Here is a 24,723-nt window from a genome sequence, read left to right on the forward strand (position 1 = left end):
CTATCCCCCTGCTGTCAGCTGGCACTCTGGTAAGAACATGTGCTGTCAATACCTGTGGGGCTGTGTACTACCCCTTAGAACAGCCATATAAGACATTGGCAAGGGGGAAAAAAATCTCTGCAGGGTGTTCTGGGCAGACCTGGACACTAGAGCAATTTCTTGTGGTTTGAAGCTCTTGAAGCTTGATTGGAGATCGTCTATGCTCTTCCAAGACTCTTATAAAGCGGATTCTGGTGGAGAGTTTGCAGTGTTACTTCGGACCAAAGAAAAGGCAGGAAAAATTTGTCTGTGAAATCCGCTGCCTAAGTAGAGGTTTATTTAGAAAGTGCCTTTTACAAGCGTCATGACATCATGCTGTTTTAGAGAATTACAAACCCCTGACTTTCAGAAACGTAGAATACCCATAACTCCAACTGCTGGTGCTCAGAACTCTGAACTCAACCAAGGCTAGACATGTCCTGGCGAGCACTCCTCAACCCCTCGGATCTAGCCAGCCTGTCTGAACCCAGATATGAAATTTACAAATAGCTCTTACATTTCTAATGAGCTGAACCAAAACTGTGGCATTGAATGCCCCCAAACGCTGGATCTAAAGTCTACATCTCTGGTCGTGTGAAAGGATTAGTTAAACCATCACTGAAATGCAGCCACCTCTGGGCTGAAACATGGAAGCTGTTTTTAAAAGCACACAGCACCACCATGAAACTGTCCAGGGACAGGACAAAAAGAAAGCTGCAGCAAGTTGAACGCCCTGGGACAATTAAAGGAGACAAGATACAAAACACTGGCTCATGAGCTCTTTCAAGGACAAGAAAAGAATGCGGCACTGCTGCAGACTTTAACATTTCCCACTCCCCATCATAGCTTTTGCCTTCTTCCACCATCCAAGACATCCCTGAGTCTAGCACTATGTGCTCCACAGAAGTATCCACACCCCCTCAGACCAGCTGAATAAACCATCTGCAAGGCGTATGCTAAGGAGGAGCATGGTTACAATAGCCCAGAGCACGTGTGACAGAGGATGTGAGCTGGCTGGTGTGTGGCCCAAAACTGACAGCCCAGAGCTGGTTTTAGCTGCATTGCTGGGCGGGCCTTTTCTTCCCCTCTGGAAAGCTGGACCAGCCGCCCATCTTGCCTCTGTCTAAATCAAGCTTCTAGCCCCAGCGGTCGGCTCCAGACACAGGCAACGCTGAAGCAATGAGAACAGCTCTCACCTTGAAAGGGAGCGAATCCTTTCTCCGTCCAAAAGTCACCAGACCCCAGGCATTGCCCTACTTGCCCATCTCATTTCCCCTCAGGTCAATCCCTGATCCCCTGTCTCCTGTTACTCATCCTCACCCTCACCCCAACATGTCACTCTCCGTAGTGCTCAGGAGACCAGGTAGCCTCCCTCCCATGTGCTCGCTATCGCTTATGGCAACAGCCCTGCAATGGGGAGGTGCCTTTTCAGATTCCATTCTACAATGAATGGGGATCACTCTGACATTTGCTCCCTTTGACATGTTCAGGGTGCATCCCTGAGCAGTCTGGGGCCTCAGGCACTGGTTTATTTTCAGAAATGGACTGTACCTTCCATGCTGGTGTTCTGACAGCTCCAGTACCTCACTAAAGCACCCCTGATCAAATGAAATGTTCCCATCACAATAGCGGGGTAAGCAGGGAACTTACCCTCACCCCCAGAAGTGGCAGATGGCTCCTGCCTGAGAAGCCAGTCCATCGATACAACGGAGAATCTTCAGTGCCAGGGGACAGGCCCGAGGACTGCTGGTTTACTATGCATACCAAACTGGAGGCATAAAAATAGTTCAGTTTATCATCTCTGAGCTCGCATTCAGTTGTTTTCCTGCAGTGGACCACCCAGCGTCCCGATAATCTGTATTTGTAATATGGTAGACTGGAAGGCATCCCTCCATCCCTGTGCATTGTTCAGAAAACAATGTCGTAAGATGAACAGCAACAATTAATGGAAATGATTCATCTTCTGACAGGTTCCCTCTTATAATTTGTGGGGCACTGTTCATGTTCTGAACCCCCTGGTTTTAATGCATCTATAACCGTGAAGGAGAAGTTGACCCTAAATTTTAGATTTTATTAACGAGCTTCTACTAAATCTAGGGCTACTAAAAAAGCATCCGTCTGTTGTTTTTTTTAATTTCCAATGGAAATACTTTTTTAACAAATAAACATTGCCCTGCCGCATTGGCAATCCAGATGATGCAGCTCTGTGTTAATGTGTAAGGACTTGAAAATGAAATTGACTAGAAACTGATTTAATATATTTTTTTTTAAATGAAACTACCTCATGATTTTCACTGGCCCAGCTGTTAGAAATGCAAAAAGGAAACAATCAGCATAACTAGAGGAAAGTAAATGCAAATATTTAAAGCCTTTGGCTTGAATCCTTGAAGGTGCTGTTAGTAATGTAGGTAAAGAAAATTATTTTTTAAAACTGTAGGATTTTAAACTGCTTTCCTTCAAATAGTGTCGCTGACTGCTTGTTTTAATGGAAGGCAATGTTACGGGGAGGAATTTGCTTTTAATCACCTGACCTGTGTGTGCCCCTAAAGATTTCTGGTCTTGGTTGTGCCACCCTTTACTTCTGCTGCTCTGGGAATACAGTTAATGGCAGCTACTCCTGTTTTATTACAAATAATGAAGTATCCAGGAATCAGACATATCTAAAGGCACATGCATGTCAGGCAATGAATAGTAAATTCTTCAGGCAGATCAAGAACTTGCAGAGTTCATATTTGCTGGGTCATCCCTTTGGTCTGTTGTGACTATACAATTTACCATGCGAATGAGAGGTTCGCACAGAGAGCAGGCTGGGGGAGAGAAAATCAGTAATAGCAGAGGACAACGCTCAGCACTGTGAGCTGAAAATGAGAAGTGTTATCTGCCAACAACCAACAGGGCTTCTGCCAAAGGGGGCAGAGGGAAGATGGATTGGCTCAGAGAGGCTGTGAGTGTCCTATAGGGCACTTCTGTATGTTGAGTATATTGGAGTAGGTCAGGGAGTAGAGTTTGCATGGAGCCTCAAGTAGTCAGTTAAGTCATCTTGAATGCGCATGTATGTTCCTGGTATTTATTCTCTGACATCATCCGTAGAGCGCTGGTCAGAAATGCAGCACTCTGTGTTACACACCTACGTGCATTTGGCAATGGTTGAGCTGGCAGATATAATGACGAGCACCTTTATGCCTTAAGTGTATCCACCCCCCCGCACCATGGCTACTTTACTGTTCTCTTTATTATTGTTCGTAGGGTTGTAGCCGGGTTGGTCCCCAGCATATTAGAGAGACCAGGTGGGTGAGGTAATATATTTTAATGGACCGAATTCTGTTGGTGAAAGAGATGAGCTTTCAGGCTACATTGAAGAAGAAGAGGTCCATGGGGCTCGAAAGCTTGTCTCTTTCACCAGCAAAAGTTGGTCCATTAAAAAATATTACCTCCCCCACCTTGTCTCTCTAGTATCCATTATGTCCTAGGAGCAGTTCTCCAGGTTGGCCAGCAGATGGAGAAGTTTTCCTGTTCAAGCCTGGTATGATCGTTGTAAAATTTTTCATTGTATTAGAAATAATGGACCAGGTCTCTGGCAGGTATAAATGGGCCGAGGTCCATGGAAGCTGCGCCCATTGACACCAGCTGGGGTTTTTCCCATGTATATATAAAATACAGACTCGAAGGTTCTGTATAACAATCCACAGGAGACTGTAAATTTGTGGGGGGGATTTTTGTAAATTATGTGTAAAATTAACTGAACAATCGCTATGGGAAATATAGATCAGATTTTCTATAGTTCTCACCCTGTATTTGTAGCTGAGCTCCAATTTTCAGTTAATCAGCTGAGGGTGTAAGAGTGATCCTTTGATCATGTTGCTGTTTTATGATTCCTGGACACTTTATTGTTTTTATAAAGCAGCAGTGGCTGCCATTAACTGTATTCCCAGAGCAGCAGAAGTAAATGGTGGCACAACCAAGAACAGAAACCAGGCACTTTCTTTCTTTCCTAGTGAATAATTGAAGGAGAAAAGGAGAAAATATGATCTAGGATCCAAACAGTAAACAAAAAACCAGGGTCAGAAAGCAGGGCAAATGCATTCCTTTCCCTTAAACCTAACTACCAATGTGTTTTTCCTTCAGTGACAGAGAAATGTCCTCAACTCTTAGTGGGGAACTGTATCGCAGAGGAGCATGTGTATCCGTGATGATGCAGAGCAATACTAAATGGCAGATCCTTCTGAGTTACACTGGTGTAAGCCTGGAGCGACTCTGTGATCTGCCAAATTCTTCTCTGTTACACCCCAAAGCTTACTACATTATTCCAGATTCCCCTTCTTCATGGGACAGCTACTCCCCAGCGTCCCTTGAGTGGATTCCAGCTGTACATGGTGATGCTCCTGCTGCAGTGCTCCACTATCATTCATTATTCCAGATTCCCCTATTTACTCGGCTTTGCGATGAAATCCCGCCAATGCTATTGAAATGTAGTGTTACCTTTGAATGAGGAGAGTGTCCTGGGCACTGCCATAGTCTCTCCTTCCGCCATTGTCCAAAGTGACATTCCTCTTCCTGGGTGCCAAGTATCCTTACTCTCCTTTTCCAGGTGCCTTCTCACAGCCCATTTCTTTCCTCTCTTCAAGCTCCACCTCAGGCAGAATGCAGAGGCTTCCTTTGCAATGTAACATCACTCCCATTAGCTAGGGTTGCTGTCACCTTCCTCCATTTCCAGCCCTCTTCCTTTCTCTGCGATCTCCAAGTTCTACCAGGCATCACTGGGCTTGCGTGGGTGTCGTGGGGGTTGTATTTGGCCCTTTGAGTGTAAGCTTTTCAAGGCAGATGCCCAGCGCCAGATCCCAGGTTAATGGTGTCATGCTGATTTACATCAAGTGAGGATCACTTTTTACATCACTGTAAAGTGCCATGTCCATCAGTGGTACTCTGGAACTGTAGATTGCTCATGGCCCTGGCCAAGGTTTGAGGCTGGGAGGACCGCCTTACCTTACTGCAATGCATTGCGCAACTAACAATAGAATGCAGATGCTTTCCCATGTCGAGAAATATTTCCGGTGTCTGTCCAATAATTTGGGATAGACCCTCTTGATATATGTTCTCATCATTATGGTATCTGACTCAGGAGATACTTTATCAGCTTTATTTATTCATCGGTGGCAGCTGGTAGAACCATCATAAGGTGGGTGTCTTATAGAGAGTGAGAGAGAAGGGAAATCCTCTTTCAATATCCTTTGTACAGTACTGTTGGGTCAAAGGTTTAGTTTGGTCCTCAGGTTCAAGTGATACTTTTTATGGCTGCTCTGATGCTATAAGGTGTGCAGAGCAGCTCCAGGTATGGCATGCTGCAGAACACTACTTTTACACAGCCAGAGGCTACCTCACATCAGCTTTGTGTTTGTAACGTGACTTTAAGCACAACAGCACAGACCTTTAGATCATTTGGTAAAGGAGTAACAGCACTAACCAGTAGAAGCAGTAGGTTGTTATCCTCTAGTCAGCAACTAGAGGAGAATCCACCCCACACAGCGCTAGTATGTTCCACCTTCACCTCCACTGGAAAATTGATGCAATCTGTTACATCTACTGTGACGTTAATGTCCAAAGTTGGCTTTTGCAATGAATAGACCCAGAGGTTTCTATAAACAAAAACCTGTTTCAGTTTTGAGAGTGTTTCCTGCGCTATGACTCTTGAAGAATGAAATGGTTGGTATTTAAAGTTCAGTTCCATTTTGTCATGGATTTCCAGAACTGTAAGTTATTCAAAGGAGAAGCTTTGTGTATTCATCCACAGTAACTTTTTTTTTTTTGGCACTATTTCTAAGTAACTACATGCCGGATACATACTATTTCCTACTCAAACTTAGAAGAGATTTTTGAATTATGGAAATACTTCTTGTCTGAGCCCTGGTGGAAGGACATCTGAAACTCTGCTTGAACTGTGTCTTTCACAGAGATGTGGTTCATAAACTCTAAGCACTATGGAAATACCAGAAGAGAATATTTTACTTGATTCTGGAGTCTGTGCACTTCACAGTAGTACCAATATCTCAGAGGAACAAATGAAGATATTTTTAGCATCTCATCTGCATAATGGCTCAAATGAGAATTTGTTGCATGTTGAACAGGCACCGTGGAGGTTCTCTGGTTTGCTGCAGCACTCTGTACAGTGAGGGAAGAGCGCATCGGTTACCAGCGGGGATGAAACGTGGGTACTTTCTGACACAGAATCATAGCGTTAGAAGGGTTATCTAATCTACGGCTATGTCTGCACTACTGCCTGTGTTGGCATAATTTATGTTACTCAGAGGTGTGAATAAACCATCCCCTGGAGCCACATAAGTTACAGCAACGTAAGCACTCGTGTGCACAGCGCGTCTCCCATGCTCGCAGAGGTGGTATTTTCATGCCGATGGGAGAGCTCTCTCCCTTCAGTGTAGACTGTCTTCACCAGACACACTGCAGTGGCACAGCAACATCGGTATTGCTACAGCTGCGCCACTTCCTGTGGACACATGGCCTAACCCCCAGCGTGTCAGCTGTCTTGCTACTCCAGCACCGTTTACCTGCCCCTGTGGAGTAGGGACCGGGGCATATTTTTTGCAGTGCTGATAAAACATTTGAGCACAATAGATCTCATTCTTTCAGGGTGACTTTAAAGGAAGGGGACTGGCAAAGAGATGCCTGTGGATGCTTTGCTGAGAGGTCTAGATCCATGCTGCACTGTGGACCAATTATAAGCAAAACGTTTTCTTTAAAGGTAATTCCCCTTTGCAAGTATTTAAGGAGGTAAACTGGTATCTGGGCAGGAACTTATGCTGCGTAGTACACCCAAGCATCCCATTCTGCTAGGCACTGCGCTCACCCCTAGTAAAACACAGGCCCCGTGCCAAAGCATTTACAGTGTCAGTAGACAGGACAGAGAGAGAATGGGAGAAGGGAAGTAGTAGCAGCCCCATGTTACAGGTGGGGCCTGAGGAGCAGAGAGGGGAAATGACTTGCCCAAAGTCAGACTTTATGGCAGCATTGGGAAACTGAACCCAGATTCCCTAAGTCCTGCTCCAGTGACTTAACCCCACTTTCTCCTAGCTCACGTGACACCTGATAACTGTTTACAAATACATGAGGGCTGGGCCCAGTCCTGCAGCCCTTATTCATGGCAGGTCATAGGAGTTTTGCTCGAAGTTTTGTTTAAGGACTGCAGCATTTGGCTCATGGGTTGTCAGCATTTTGTTAAGGTTTGGCACCTGGAAATGTAGTAAAGCGGGTGGATGGGCTTCAGTGAAAGGAATGAGATGCCTCTTTTGGGAACTGAAACAAGACCCAGCAACTCATTTCACACAGGTCAGTGAAAAGAGATGGGCCTGACTCCCCACTGGCCTGTCCCAGTGCAGGGGAGGTAGAAATGCTCCCAATGTGACTCGTGACCCACCCCGCACTGGTGCGAATGATGACATGACGTGTATGGCAGCGGTGAAGCAGGCACAACAAATGGCATTAGCTCTTGTGGATTGGGATTCTTTTCTGCATAGGCTCTTATTCAGCACTCATCATCCTAGTCTCTGAGCAGCTTCCAGTCGTGCATTTAGCATCTGTCACACATTTGTTCTCTCATCTTCTTCCCAAGAGGAGAAGCATGTGCAGTGGAGTGTCTTGTGTTGGTAGGTGTGTGGTGTGGGGTTTTTTTTTAATTGAAACCAGTAAGGGAGCTAGCAGTGAAAGGCTCTGTGCCTGTATTCAACCTCCTGAGCCATTCTGCCCCCCCAGTAGAGTCTGTTTCTTTGTTAAAAGTAAAATGTCAACAAGCTGCCAATGAATGAATCTGTAGCTGGATAAGCAGATAGTAACTCAGCAAAAAGAACTTTGTCTTGGTGATTTAAAATAAATCTAATAAATATTTAATGTTAAAATAACCATCACTAACTCCATCAAATTTGCTCTCAGGCGGCATGCACGGGGCAAATATTTGCTTTCTTTGCAGAAAACGGGCTATATATTTCAACTTGTGAATGAAAATACAGGTGCGGTTTCTATACTGGCTGACTCATATTCTTTTCCCACCAAAGACTACACTTGTCTTAATTTCCTCTCAATTACGCTCAGGCATTAACTAATACTGACTAACTACAGCCCAAAATAATTATTGCTATCTGTTCCCTTTGTAAATATAACTCCAGCACTGAGCTAGAAGAATAATGGCATATTTACAGAAGGCAGCTAATTAAACTGAGCTTCAATTGCTTTCAGTTTGCCAGAAGGAGCCATTTTCACAGCAAAAAATGTGTGCAAGCCTGCATGCTTACCAGGAACAACTTGGTACAACATAATTCAGGGTTCCCAAGACAAAAATTCAGTTCAAGACAAATTTACACTGGCAATAAAAATCTCATTAAGGAAGATATGAAGATTTCTCTACTACATCACGACAGTTAAAAGAGGTTATCATTTTTTCAGTTTATTTAAGGAACAGTATATATTTCATTGTTCCATAGCAGCTGTAATTGCAAGTGTCTTTCAAACACTCCTTGCAGTAATGTGTTTATCTTCTTACCATACCTTCCGAACCCAGCCTCTTGATGTATCTTCATTAGCAGAGCACTAGATGCCAGATTTTCAAAGCTTTTCAGCATTCATTTCAGTTTTCCCCATTTTCTAAACGCACCTTTCTGCATCATGAAATTTGTCCCTCTGCCCCAACTGCTCGTACAGCTGGTGAGTTCCACTGCAGTCATGATCTGGCCCCTAATGCTTAAGATTCCCTTGTGTTTTGCAGATTTTTTTACCTGGGTTCATTCATGGTGATTACAAAAGTGGTGTTCCTTTGGCAAATCAACGCTCGAAAGAGCAGTTCTTGTGCAGCGCACGTGTTGCCAGGCCCCAGGCTTTCTCTGTCTTGCAAAAACAAAAATAAGGGGGTTGCCTCTGAGTCGTTCTTTCTCCATAACAACGAATGTCTGTTCCTTACTCCAGCGCTGCAAGAGAATCTGGCGCAATGAGTGTTATTTGCCAGAGCTTCTCCTTTGCAACAGATCGCTGCTTTTTTGGATGCGAAGCTGTCCACCCTCATGGAATTCCTGAATTTGTTTTTATCTATCCGAAGTAATGATTTGGCAGGCAGCGGCACTTCTTCCATGTTTAATTAATTCCTTTAATTTTGTGGTAATTGAGAATAATGGGGGCTTAATTTTGCTATTTATGTAAAACTGATTGGCTATTATGGAGAGCACAGGAGCCTTGGCTTTACAAACCAAAATGAAGTGACCTCTTCATCAGGAGGACTTGGCATGTCTCATTCATTCATTGTTCGAAAGCTGAAATGGCATGGAAGCAGATGTTACTAAGCTGCAGTTAGGTTACATGAAGTCAAAATATGAAAATGGATTGGATTATATTTTTTTAATTGAATGTAAATTAGCACTAGGAATGTACTACAAGGTGCAGTACAGAAAGTGTTCCTATCAGTGCTAAGTTGGACATTAAGTCCCTTTACCTTAATGATCAACACAGTATAACTCTCATGCCCTTGTGTACCCTAGCAGTAGGCAGAAAAGTCTTAGAAAGAAGCAGAGAGGAGCAATCACTCTGTGGCTGAGGTACTGAACTGGCACTTCCCCCCCTGTAAAATGAGGTGGGGATAACACGACTGTTCTCCCACCCTGTGGCTGGGCTGTCTGTGTACCGTGTAAGTGCCTCGGGGCAGGGATCATCTCGTATCGTGGCATAGACAGTGCTTAGTGCTGTGGGGCCCTGAGCTTGGCGGGGGCCTCGGGTACTGCTGTGTACAGCTAGTCAATAGCAATAACCAGTGACGGTCGGCTGCATGCTGCTGCTCTTGGTCATCTCCGGTGTTGAGGGATATCGGGGGATAGTGATGCTGCAACCTTGAACTTGCTGTGTTGTATGCAGTGCCTAGCAGGGTTGGCCAGGCTGCCGCTCTCTAGTGCAGGCATGGCAGATGAGTAGGGTGAAGAGTTATTCCACTGGCAGGAATATTCAGTCTCCAGTCTGTGAGCCTGGTAGAAAATGCGCGGCGTGTGGGAAGGGACATGGATCTGAGGAGGCATTGGTTTAAGTATGATTCTCAGAAAGCAAACAAGGACCTTAGTGTAACCTGGGGGCCATGTAGTAGTAGTCTAGTTAACGTAAGGCAAGCTGATCTACAGATTATATATTAATTATGTTGATTACTTAAGAATTCCCAGTTATCACTGTGGGGGGTTGACAGGTTCTTGTCCCAAGATTAGACCCAGTATTGTTGAAATGACTGTATAGTTGGGAACCCCGACTTGCATGGTTGCAACACTCACACTACAGGAACGCCTCTGTTTACAAATAATATATTAATACATTTAGCACAGTCACAAACACTCCAGCTCAGTAAGGGAAACAGAAATCATGCAAAATGTCCAGCAGAACATTCGTGTACTCACAGCACCTCTTGCAGAACAACCTGAAATGTGAGCCATTGTCTTCCCCATCACTGTCACGTTCCGCAGGACCCTGGTGGCCATCGTTCCAGCACTTCCCAAGGGATACATTTCTCTCTCCTCTTGCCCACAGGCTGGCATGCGACTTGTAGAATATGTTATGCTGACACTGCTGTGTCTAATGCATATTCAGTCGGGGGTTTTGCCTCTTCCTTATTTGTATTTCTTCACCTTACTAACTCTGGAGTGTCCTCCTATAGGTTAGTATTTCAATTATCTCAACTTATTATCATATATGTTAATTTGTTGCCATGGCCCTCTTGTGGTCAGTCATCTGCGGAGGTTGACTCATGTTCCTGTGGTTGGTAGGTGTCATTGTGGTACATTCCAACAAAATCCCCTGCTGCACATTCTATTAACAGTTCCCAAAACGTAGGGGTGACTGTTAGGTCATTTATCTATCCCAAAGTGCATAGGCCTCAAGCCTTAGGTTAACTGTTGAAGCTAATGTCTTACAGGATATGGCCCTGTGGGTTCCTTGCATTACTGCTGAATCTAATAAAGGCAGAATACAATGAAGGCAAGCTAGCCCTAGGGGCCACAGTCGGGCTGGCCTCCTCTGTATTCCCCACCCCACTCATGGGTCTGAACCTTGTACTTTTATATGCCACACTCACTTGGGCTCTGCAGCTTCCAGACCTGCATGAGCCAGTGTTTTAATCACATGGGACTCTAGTTTGAATGAAAAAAAAAGCCTCTCTCAGCCTCCTTCAGAAATGACAAGATGCATTTGTGGAGAGGAGGCTGAATGAGGCCCGGCTAAATAGGGCTTCTTTGAGTTTAGCCTCAAAATAGAATTTCAAAGGCAACCACTTGCAAATTTTCTACATCTTTTCATCTTAATGTTGAAACCCCCTTGCATTCCCCTAGTGGCAATGTTCAGCCGCCCTTGAAATTATTTCCAGTGTACATCTTAAGTTTCAAAAGAAGGAAGGATGGGGAAAAAACAATCTCAATTCTCCTCAGTGCTGCTGCATCAATACTTGGCTGAGCTATCTAATGCTAAGCACCGTGGAGCAGAGCTATTGGTGTGCTAGCTAACGAGAGGATTAGCTATGCCTGCGGATGGGCAGGCATAATTTAAGCAAGAGGGCAAATGTTTAGAAAAGTCAAACTTGCCCTCCAGGGAAGGCTTTGCTGCTCTCATGTCTCCCTCTCAGGAGCTTCCATTGCACAAACAGCAGCCGGGAAACAAAGGAAAGGCAAATGTCTGTCTGGGACTTGACGTTTATTTTGCACTGAGTCAGTGCCACCTTGCTCAGATTTTGTTACTAATACTAGTAAATGCCACCATAATCCTGACCTGCCAAAGCATGTCCTCAAGAGAGCCAATTCAAACAATAAAAGCTGACTATCCTCTAGATACTCAACAGATAGCACTGTTGAAAGAGAGCCTGGGAGCAGGAAGGTGAGGGGTAATGAGCATACAGCAAATGGCTTTGAAGCTAAAAAAATAACAGTTTAGCAATATCTTTAAGGGGGAAATGGACTGAGACATTTCTGGTGAGGTGGGCATGGAACATATCCTATGGCACCATGACCAAAGGCTGTTAGCCAGGTGATCTAAGGTGCAGTGGTGGGTTTCCTAACAGCGTATGGAAGAGGACTGCAAGGACTCCTCATATTCATAGATTTTAAGGCCAGAAAGCACCATTACAGTGATCTCATCTGACCGCCTGCAATGAGTCGTACTGAAAGGTGAACTGTCAGGCTGGAGGGAGATTACTAGTGGAGTTCCTCAGGGATTGATTTTGGGACCAATCTTATTTAATCTTTTTATTACTGACCTTGGCACAAAACGTGGGAATGTGCTCATAAAGTTTGCGGAAGACACAACGTTGGGAGGTATTGCCAATACAGAGAAGGACCGAGATATCATACAGGAAGATCTGGATGACCTTGTAAACTGGAGTAATAGTAATAAGATGATTTAATAGTGAAAAGTGCAAGATCATGCATTTAGTGATTAAAAACAAGAATTATTGTTATAAACTGGGGACACATCAGTTAGAAGTAACAGAGGAGGAGAAGGACCTCGGAGTGTTGGTTGATCACAGGATCATTATGAGCCACCAATGTTATATGGCTGTGAAAAAAGCTAATGTGGTCTTGGGATGCATCAGTCAAGGTATTTCCAGTAGAGATAAGGAGATGTTAGTGCTGTTATACAAGGCACTAGTGAGACCTTATCTGGAATACTGTGTGCAGTTCTGGTCTCCCATGTTTAAGAAGGATGAATTCAAACTGGAACAGGTACAGAGAAGGGCTACTAGGATGATCTGAGGAATGGAAAACCTGTCTTATGAAAGGACACTCAAAGAGCTTGGCTTGTTTAGCCTAACCAAAAGAAGGCTGAGGGGAAATATGATTGCTCTCTACAAATATATCAGAGGAATAAATACTAGGGAGGGAGAGGAATTATTTAAGCTCAGTACCAATGTGGACACAAGAGCAAATGGATATAAACTGGCCATCAGGAAGTTTATACTTGAAATTAGACAAAGGTTTCTATCCATCAGAGGAGTAAAGTTCTGGAACAGCCTTCCAAGGGGAGTAGTGGGGGCAAAAGACATATCTGGCTTCAAGACTAAGCTTGATAAGCTTATGGAGGGGATGGTATAATGAGATTGGTCTTTGACTATTAGCGGTAAATATGCCCAATGGCTTGTGATGGGGTGTTAGATGGGATGGGATCTGAGTTACTACAGAGAATTCTTTCCTGGGTGTCTGGCTGGTGAGTCTTGCCCACATGCTCAGGGTTTTAGCTGATCGCCATATTTGGGGTTGGGAAGAAATTTTCCTCTGGGACAGATTGGCAGAAGCCCTAAGGATTTTTCACCTTCCTCTGCAGTGTGGGGCATGGGTCACTTGCTGGAAGATTCTCTGCACCTTGAAGTCTTTAAACAAGTACTTCAAGGCTTTGAAGTTTTGAGGACTTTAATGGCTCAGACACAGGTTTGATACAGGAGTGGGTGGGTGAGATTCTGTAGCCTGTGTTGTGCAGGAGGTCAGAGTAGATGATTGTAATGGTCCCTTCTGACCTTAAAGTCTATGATTCTATGAGAACATCACCCTGTAGTTCTGTAGATATGCAGCCTTGATTTAAAGACTTCAAGTGATCGAGACCACCATATTAATAGATAACTCACCCCAGCCACACTAACTAGCATTAATATTGCTATCCTCCTTTAATTCTCTACTGAAGTTGTCCCAGGCCAGTCTTTCTGTGACTTTGCATGGGACCAGTGTCAGACTAAGCAGTCTGTAGTTAGCTGGGTCATATGATTTTCCCTTTATAAATTACTGGTATGACATTAACATTTTCCCTGTCTTTTGGCTCTTCCCCAGTGTTCAAGGATTGATTAAAAATTCATATCGGTGGTTCAGAGCACTCCTCAGGCAATTCTTTTCATACTCTTGAGTATGAGTTATTCAATCCTGCACATTTAAAAATGTTTAACTTTTAATCATTGCTATTTAGCATCTTACCTCATTACTGAGGGAGTAGAAAGTAGTTCCTCACCATTGTAGGATATGAATAAATCATCCTGCTTTCTAACTACAGAAGAGAAAGGTTTGAATTCTTCCGTCTCTTCTACAGCATGATTGACAATTTTATCTTTCTTATCTAGTAGTGGATGTATACCATTGCTAGGATTTAATTTATTTGTGGTATATTTAAATACTTCCTTCTCATTTTCCTTAACTCCAGGCCATTTATTGAGACCTTGTGTCTTTTCTTGCTGCTGATTTGAACTAATTTCCATCAGTTTTTCCATTTGTTATCTATGGTTTTTACCTCTCATTGCTGCTTTCACCTCCATTATTAACCAGGACATTTTTTTAAAAATTCAAATGTCATCTTTTGTGATTGCAGAGTGGTGGTGGCTTTATCATTTTGGCGTCTAATAAAATTCCCAATTATCACTCACATGTTTATTTAAATTTCTCCTCTGCTCAGTTTCACTCAGCCTGTTTGCAGCTCTGAGAATCTGGCCTTCTTCAAGCATCCACCTTTCTCTATTACTGGTCAGAGCTATGTTCTGTTTGCACAGACATAACAAATGAAATTAGTTCATGAACTCCTGCACCTCAGCACCCATCAGTATTTAGTTCTGCGAACAATTTGTCTTTATACATCGGAATGAGATGTAACCTGGAATTATCCTGCGCTTGTTACAATAGTTTTTGCTGTTAAAAGTTATCGATTTTGATGAACTCCAGGGATAGTTTCCAAGTGGCAGCATGAGACGTCCAAGTGGTATTGCAATGTTTCTTTCTGTACCTCATAGATAGATGAAGGTAGGTCAGTGAGAAGGGGGATCACAGAGGATTTCTCCAATGTACTGAGGTCCTCCACCAATGTGCTCTTTAAAAACAAACAAGCTTATAATCAAGCTGCGAGTTTGGCTGTAACAGGATCCCAGCAGTTCACATCCCCAAGCAGAACGACTGCTGCCTTCTGCACAAGCTGTAAGCCAGGAAGGATTCCTGCCCGGGAGGATTTGCAGTGTTGGTTCCTGATGAGCTGGAGGGGCAGGTGCTGCAGATGTAAGATCATCACCAGCTGACTAAGGGGGCTTACTGTGGAAAGGGTCAGTCTGATGGGACACCTGAAATCTTTGCCTACCTCCCTGTCTGTGCTATGACCCCCCCACAACAAATGTTGGCAGGAAGGGCCAAGAACTGGGAGGACCACAACTAACAGTTTGTAGGGAACCTGCAGCTCCCCCAGTCTAACGGTCTGGAGAGACCATCCCCAGACCAATCTGTCTGAGAGATGAAGAAGGTACCACTAAAGCTTATTGGTGGGGGGTTTACATGCAGCTGCCTTTGGCATAGCACCAGTGGGAGGTTCCAATCCCCTCCATTACAGCAGCCACAACACAGCAAATCTTGTAGCCAGCCATAGTGGTAAAAAACCCATGTTGTGATTGAAGAACCGAATCATGCAATGAGGCAACCTGGATTTAATCTGAAAGAGATTGATCAACTTCAGATGTTCAGCCCTATGAACACAGAGAAAAATTTGCAAGTACCAGCTAAAAGTGATTGAAACTTAATTAGGACTCCAGCTCTGTGGGAAGTTATAGAAAGCCACCAACAATATCTTTCTATAAATTAGCTGGTGATTAACGCTACCTTTTTGTTCATTCATAATTCCTGAAGCCCGACTGTGAAACCTTCACTCGAGTTCTATGAACAATACAATTTTGGCTTTATAGTCAGACCCTCATTACTATGAACAAGTAAGATACCCTCTACCTCTTACTGTCAGCTGTTCATATACTTATCTGCTGTAGCTTAGCATTTTACAAGCATGGGCTGGATAAGCTGGTAATATTATTTTTCCTTTCACAGTTAATTTTTTTTCTGTAAAATAATTCTTCCTGTGCCTGCAAAACCCCCAAACCAGTATCATCTGTGTTGCACATAAGTAAAAGCAGAAGAGTATTTTTCCCAGTTAGACACAGAAATCTGTCCACGTGATGCCCCTGCCTATCTTTATTTTGTAACAGTTCAATTGTGGTCTGTTTAGAATTAGATTACAACTGATTAGTCCCTGCATTCTAACTACTTCCCACAACGCTCCACTCACTGATGTATACAATAAAGCTGAGGTGACTGGAAAGCCTAAGGGATCAATTCCAAATATCACATTGTAATAAAAACCATAGTTCCTTAATTTTTTGTATTGATTCTGTACTCACTCTCCTGTAATGTGGCTTTGATGATAAAACTTGATGACTGACAATGCCCTCTGCCTACCTGATTTCAACAGCAGTCCCCAGGAAGGAAATGTGTTTTGCTTTAGCAGCAATTTTGCTCTAGTCAGTTCATAGGATCTCTCTTATGGGCAGGAATTTACCATGTGTTTTTTTCCATTTGAAATTTATCATCCATCTTTCTAGGGGCTCCATCCTGCATGCTGGGCTGCTGGAACAATTTGTATAGTGCTGAGAGCCATTGAACCAAATTATAACCCCTATATATGATGGAAACCACTTCAAGCCAGAGGCTGCGGCAGCAGCACCCCTACTTCCAGCACCTGTGCCTGCAGGCATGAAGTCAATAAGATTCTTGTTGCTGATTTTCCCTGATTGCAGGATTGGGGCCCTTAAAGGGAACTGGAAATATTTAGGAATCTCTGTGCACATCATTTATATGTATGCTGTAGATAGACACAATCACGTGTTTTTTCAAATGCAATTTCCAGTATGTTGGTTGCATGGTACAACAGTTAAATACAACACACATGCTGGTGCACTGGCATGTGGGTGGAATTTAGTTAACTAACACTTAGCATTATCTACCATTCACAGCCAGGAATTTCAAAGGAGCCTAAGGGATTTAGGCATCCAAATACTGTTGAAATTCAAAGGGCGTTGGACACCTAACTCCTCTGGAAATCCCAGCCTGCATGTTCAAAGTGCTGTGTGATCATTAATTATATACTGTAAACCTCTTGTCTTCAGGCCTAGACTGGAAACCTCATGACCATGGGCTTTCTCATCTCTCATCTCCTGCTGCTAGCTAGACCATGAGTAGTGTGAACTGAGTCTTTACAAAATAATGAAATCTAACTGGAAGTTCATCATCCCCTGTTACAGGTACCTTGTGGTGTCAATCCACAAGGGATATGAGTTTGTTTCAGCTCCAGTTAGAGAGTCTTGGCTTTTTCACTGAAGCTGTACTAGCTCATGCTTTCAGCTCCGAGGTTCCTGGTTCAGTCCCCAGTGCATTAGCCAGGATGGCGGCTGTCACACACACTTCGAAACCATACCAAGACTTGGTTCACGTTAAGTTCCAGATTTGGGAAACATTCAGGGAATCACATTTTCCACAATAGCTCTCCCATCTCTGTTACCAATAGCATTTCATGGCCTGGTACATCTATTAGACTTCAGTGGACTCAACCGTAAGCATTTTTGGCTCATGTGTCCAATCAAAATGATCTAACTCACAATCTGCTGCCCTAGAGCTGTTTAAAAAATGTGAGAAAATCACAAAGTGCTCACGGGGAACAGCAAAAGAGGCGAAAACTGTTGACTAAATTTCTTTCTGAGCATTTTTAACAGTATAGCAGCAAACTAGACATTGTAGTGCAGGTTTAGGAGCCTTACTCCTTGGCGCTAGCTATGTCTTTATTGAACAACAACACAAACCTGCACAATTGCCAAAGTGTGAAAAGATGATTGCTAACACAGTGACTTTTTATATTGAACCAAGGGCTGGTTTTGCCAGAATCAAATGCAGATTGAAAGAGCTAAAAAAGCAATTAAGATCCCAAGCTGCGCTGAAATGGGCATGGATAGACCCCGACCCTAGGCAGAACTGTATTGTTGTTAGGAGCGATCCATGTGAGAACAAGGGTCTGTTTGCCCTGTTCTTACTGCAGGATCTAGCCTAAATGTGCTTTAAGGTCTAAGCTTGATAAGCAGATGCTAGGAAAATATAGAGCTGGAACAAAAATATCGCACACAACAGACCCTGTCATATCTGGAGGAGCCTAAGAGTCTAGCATCTTTGTCCCATTTCAGGGCAGCTGCACCTATATTCAGCATCCGTGGTCCACTGAGGGCACCTATTCTAAACTCCTGCCTCCTCAGCCATCACCTCTCTTGGCAGAGGCCCATGTCTCTCTTCCTCCTGACCGGGGTATCGCCAGGCTGCTCAGTTCCCTGCCTACACCATAAGTTCCCCAGCAAGTCAGACGGCTTAGGCAGGTCTGCTTTTTGTGCTTTCTCCTCAGAGCCTAGAAAGAGTGTAACTGCTTCATTAGATGGTACCACACAGCTTTGCTAAGCAAGCCCATTAATTAAGAGAAAAGCATTCCAGAGAAGACATTAGAGCACTACAGAACTTTTATACATGGCAATAAGCTTACCAGAGTACCTTCCCCAGCTCCAACAAGGGCTCTGGTAGGAGTCAGTCCTTCAACTTCACACAGGGCTTTTTCTGTGGTTACAGAGCAAGCACTCTTGGGCATGAGTTAGCCTTTCCCCTGTACAGCCTGGGTCTTTGAGCTGTGCAGGCAATCGAAAGTTTGGAAACCCCTTCACTATGTATCTGGGTCATTGTTTAAAATAGTCCTTTGATGGTCAGAACATGTCCCAGAGTTTACACCAGCCACGCCCCCCGCCTTCATTCACAGAGACATTCCATACAATCCCCCAGTGACCAAACTTTGCATTTATCATGCAGTGGACTTCAACTCTCTTTCAAGAGAATTCACAAAGATGTTGCATGAAACTGCCATCTTGGTCACAGCCCTGACTTCCTGTACAGTGTTGTGTGTGATGCAGATTATTACATTCCACTGAACCTCCACACGATGGTACGAGAGGGTTCTCAGCCAGAATGCTGAACTTTCTGTTGGCTGAAGTCAGGCAGGGATATAATTTTGAATGTAATGCTGTAATAATAGTGCCATTAGTTAGGAGCTCATTAAAGTGATGGCTCTGAAAAGATTTTTCTTGCCTAATATCCTCTTCCATCACTGTGTCAAGCCTGGGACCTAGTGAAGAAAAGAGCTGCATGCTATTAACACTCCTTTAATTATCTTCTTCTACTTGTAGGGTCTGCTGGATTAAGAATGTTCACCCTTGAGCTACCAAACTCTGGGCCTTTTGTCTCCTGTTCCCACCCAGGCCTCCATGTAAACAGCTGAATAGCTCCAAGTCCTGACCCAGCCTCTGATTCCCTTGAATCCAATGGGGCTTGTGTTCAGCACATTCAGGCCCAGCTCCACAGGGAGGCATTGGTGTCGCCTGCCAGGAATGGCCTTCCAGCCATTTTCTGTATACCTGGAACAGGCTCCTTCCTCAAGGAGCCAGGCTGGTCTGATCTCCTTTGAAAGCACACATCTTTCTCTAGTTTTCCTCAATTAACCCACCCAACCCTGCTTTCCTGCTCCCTTCCGGAGTCCCATGTTGTTATGTTTCAAGTTAGTTACAAACAATAAACTACTGGCTCTGAAGGTTACAGTGTAACATTTTTATTTGTTAAAAGCCAGAACCATAACATATAAGAACCTCAAATCTGAGGGACAAAGCCAGGCTGTTCTCTAAAACAGAGAAACATAACTCACCATTTAAATAAATCTCCCCCTTAATTAAGTTAGGCAATTTTGATTATATTCCTCTAATCTCCACTACCTTTCTGTTCTCATCACAGTCTGATGGCACTCTGGGAAGCAATGTTCAATTATAATTGACGTAAGCCATAATTCAGAGACAAATTATAACATATAAAGCCATCTCATCATTAAGGAATAGAATAGATTTCCACACTAGTGTCATTTGGATTGATTAGCAGTGTTTCCAGGGTCTTAAAAAGGTGAGAAAAGGCTGAATTCCAAAGGCATTTTTAAAATACAGATACACTATTCTGGTACACAGATTTCAACCGTAACACTTTTGTGGATTGGTTACCTGCTTGGATTCCAATTCTAAACCTGGACCTTCTCGCATTTCTGGAACAAGGGACTTTAGGCACGATTTTATTTAGTGATTTTATTAAATCTCTTTTTTGCATGACATAAATGCTTGAAAGCTTGATATATTAGTGCAAGGGTCGGCAACCTTTCAGAAGTGATGTGCTGAGTCTTCATTTATTCACTCTGATTTAAGGTTTCGCGTGACGGTCATACATTTTAACATTTTAGAAGGTCTCTCTCTATAAGTCTATAAACTATTGTTGTATGTAAAGTTTTTTAAAATGTTTAGAAAGCTTCATTTAAAATTAAATTAAAATGCAGATCTTATCAGTTTAGTGCAGTGGTTCTTAACCTGGGGTGCAAGCACTCCCTGGGGCAGGGCCGGTGAAAGGATATTTTGTGCTCTAGGCAAAACTTCCACCTTGCGCCCCCCCCTCCCCCTGCACATTGGTTCATTGAGAGGCAAATCCCAACTAGCCTTTATAGACCCCAGGGGCCAGCCGTGCCCAGGGGCTGCTCCCCAGACCAGGTTCCCCCGTCCCCACCCCCTGAACTCCCCTGAAGGGTGCACAGCCCCCTCTCAAGCCCTCCCACCCCACCCCAGTGGCCCCTGCCCAAGTCTGCTCACTGCAGCAGCTCGGCAGGGAGGAGCCACTTTCCGGAGGCACCGGAGAGCCAGAGTGTCCTGCTAGATGATCAAGCAGGTCCCTTCAGGCCTTGGAACCTATGGCAGGGGAGGGCTAATGTAACGCCAAATGACTGGAAGTTAGCTAATGTAATGCCAATATTTAAAAAGCGCTCTAGAGGTGATCCTGGCAATTACAGACCAGTAAGTCTAACGTCAGTACCAGGCAAATTAGTCTAAACAATAGTTAAGAATAAAATTGTCAGACACATAGAAAAACATAAACTGTTGAGCAATAGTCAACATGGTTTCTGTAAAGGGAAATCGTGTCTTACTAATCTATTAGAGTTCTTTGAAGGGGTCAACAAGCATGTGGACAAGGGGATCCGTGGACATAGTGTACTTAGATTTCCAGAAAGCCTTTCACAAGGTCCCTCACCAAAGGCTCTTACGTAAATTAAGCTGTCATGGGATAAAAGGGAAGGTCCTTTCATGGACTGAGAACTGGTTAAAAGACAGGAAACAATGGGTAGGAATTAATGGTAAATTCTCAGAATGGAGAGGGGTAACTACTGGTGTTCCCCAAGAGTCAGTCCTAGGACCAATCCTATTCAATTTATTCATAAATGATCTGGAGAAAGGGGTAAACAGTGAGGTGGCAAAGTTTGCAGATGATACTAAACTACTCAAGATAGTTAAGACCAAAGCAGATTGTGAAGAACTTCAAAAAGATCTCACAAAACTGAGTGATTGGGCAACAAAATGGCAATTGAAATTTAATGTGGATAAATGTAAAGTAATGCATGTTGGAAAAAATACTCCAAGTATACATACAATATAATGGGGGCTAATTTAGCTACAGCGAGTCAGGAAAAAGATCTTGGAGTCATCGTGAATAGTTCTCTGAAGATGTCCACGCAGAGTGCAAAGGTGGTCAAAAAAGCAAACAGGATGTTAGGAATCATTAAAAAGGGGATTCAGAATAAGACTGAGAATATATTATTGCCCTTATATAAATCCATGGTACGCCCACATCTTGAATACTGTGTACAGATGTGGTCTCCTCACCTCAAAAAAGATATTCTAGCACTAGAAAAGTTTCAGAAAAAGGCAACTAAAATGATTAGGGGTTTGGAGAGGGTCCCATATGAGGAAAGATTTAAGAGGGTAGGGCTCTTCAGCTTGGAAAAGAGGAGACTAAGGGGGGATATGATAGAGGTCTATAAAATCATGAGTGATGTGGAGAAAGTGAATAAGGAAAAGTTATTTACTTATTCCCATAATACAAGAACTAGGGGTCACCAAATGAAATTAATAGGCAGCAGGTTTAAAACAAATAAAAGGAAGTTCTTCTTCACACAGCGCACAGTCAACTTGTGGAACTCCTCGCCTGAGGAGGTTGTGAAGGCTGGGGCTATAACAATGTTTAAAAGGGAACTGGATAAATTCATTGTGGTTAAGTCCAGGAAGGGTAAAGAATGGTGTCCCTAGCCTCTGTTCACCAGAGGGTGGAGATGGATGGCAGGAGAGCGATCACTTGATCATTGCCTGTTAGCTTTACTCCCTCTGGGGCACCCGGCATTGGCCACTGTTGGTAGACAGGATACTGGGCTAGATGGACATTTGGTCTGACTTGGTACGACTGTTCTTATGTTCTTCCAGATGCCTGGTGGACAATCCCTCCCAGTCACACTTTCACAGATCCTCTCCCCTTCCATTTGCACGTATGTGACATCCCTGTGGCAGCTGCAGCCAGTGCTCACACGGAAAAGCAATGCTGGGAAAGCATTTCAGGTAGTTTTCACGTTTTGAATGTGATTTAGCAGCTGGAAACAAGGAGGTAGAGGCAGCATCACATGACCGGCCTGCTGTGTCCAACAGGTGGTCTGTGCACAGCCTGTGCTCCATGCACGGCTCTGTGTCAAGCCTGGGTAGCCAGGTGTAGGGCCAGGGATCAGGGTGCTGGAAGGAAGAGGGAAGGAAGCACTCCACAAAGGCCCTACAGTAGTGGAAGAGCTCCTCCCGCACCCCATAGCTTTCAGTAACCCCCCTCCTGGGGTTGCAACATTAGGTTCACTGACTCCACCTCTGCTCTGGCCTCCCAACCCTGCTGTGCAGAGAGGTGCCAGGGACCCCGGTGGGGCAATGCATTGCACCATGCAGAGGCTACAAATCTACTGCAGAGCTCCCTCAGAGACAATTCTTGAACCTCCACAGCCATGGATGAGAAAGAAGGAGGCAGAATTGTCAAAATTCAGTGACTGGTTCCCCCCACCCATTGTCTGACTTGTTCTTTGGGGCAGGGACTAGCTTCCGTCTGTGCCTGCACAGCACCTGGCACGACAAAGCCTGGATCTCAACTGTGGCCTCTAGATGCTACTGTAATATTACAAATAAATAATCAGTTGTAAAACATCATTTGGGCCCTGTCCTGGCACTCTCTGACCAAAAGGCAGATTTATTGCTGATGGATAGTTTGATGTGGTGATGTCTTAAGGGCATTTCTGCCCAGCTTTACTTGTCTCTCTTTAAGTGCTGAAATACGAAAGTGCGTCTTTATGCAAGTCAATAAACAGTAACAATAGGTTGCTTGCAAAGGTCTGTTTGTTTCTCACGTGCCATCTTCCTTCATTGACCACTGGCAGAATAGTCCAGGGGATTGGCAGGGTTTTTGTCACGCAGTCTGTCGTTACAGGAACAGAGCAACTTGAAATTTGCATTTCTGTTTGAAAATGGTGTACCTAATATTATTACAGGTAACAGCTAAGGTGACCATAACTGCATGAGATTATGCTGCCTCGCATTATCCTTTGACTCCACAGTTCAGGTGTGCCCTCTTGCTCTGGTAGTTAACTTGCCATAACCCCATCCTGGGCGTAACATGATCTCCCCTCCCCACTGCCCTGCCCCGGCCTGATTCAGTTCTGCTACCTGTTACCTTGCATGTAGGAGCTAATAAACCAGTGCACCTGCCAAGTGCCTGGAGTCGAGATGCAGAAATGCTGGGGTTTACTAGGTTTATTACTCCCTTGTATGGCTGCATGAGTGCACCATATGTTCTGGCTGTAAATATGTAGCTCGAGCAAACTGGCTGGACTGTGCGCTACAATGAACTGCAGTGGGACAAGGCAAACGTGTCCCGTTAGCACAGCATCTGCATGAAGACAATAGCATGCAGTGGGATGTGGCAGAAAACATGGTTGATTTCTCTTTGTTCAGATGCACACCTGAGCAAACCCCAAAAGAGGTGAATGTCTTGAAGAACGGATCGTAACAATGCTGATAATCTTGCCCAGCAATAATGCAGTGGATTGGCTGTTGAGGGGATGCTGACCTTAATCTCCCTTTACTTTGGTTTTCTCTCCTATCGGTTAATAAAGGGAAAAGTGCAATATGTGCCACAGGTGATTAGGCCCCCTCGGTGCCCTCTGCAGATGGCTGACACAGCAATCAGAGACACTCCTAAAATAATTAACAGACAAAAGTAAAGTGGTGCATAGAGCTAAGGTGGAGGAAGGAGATTCTCCCTGCATTCCCGAATGCACCGTTTAAATGTAAGTAGATCTTATTAAGATTCCGCTTGGCTGTTTACGACTCCTCAGCCATCACTCATAGTTTAGAATCACTATTAACAGGGGAAAGAGATTATTTTAGGCTACTTTGAGACACCATAGATACACACAGCAGGCTTTCCACCCTGCTTAAACTTGTACATCCCTGTCCTGTGATGTGACAAGTACAATGCTGAAAATACAGAAGAGTTGGCACATAAAATGCAAGTCTACTTTATCCACCCTGTCAAGACTAGAAAATTCTTGGATGACCTGCAGAGGTCAACAAATCACCAAAACAACCACTAAAGAAGAGAGATCAGTGTGAGTTCAACTCATTAGAATTTTCCTTAATGTATGCTGCAGAGCCTCTCTCAGACCAGGGGTCTGAACATGATCTTGGCAAGCAGAAGAGCGTGCGTGGACTTGTAGGCATGTAGAAAATGGACAAGGTTGATGTGAATGACCTTCAGCATTGAAACATGATTGTTCCTGTCATTTGAGATGGCCCCATAGGAAGAAAAGGTCAACAGTGAATCTTTAAATTGGGTATGGTGAGAATCAGGCTTTTCTGAACAGCTCTCTGTAACAAATCCAAGCCAGGCTGCA

The sequence above is a fragment of the Gopherus flavomarginatus genome, chromosome 6 (genome assembly GCF_025201925.1).
Source record: "Gopherus flavomarginatus isolate rGopFla2 chromosome 6, rGopFla2.mat.asm, whole genome shotgun sequence".
Classification (NCBI taxonomy): Eukaryota; Metazoa; Chordata; order Testudines; family Testudinidae; genus Gopherus; species Gopherus flavomarginatus.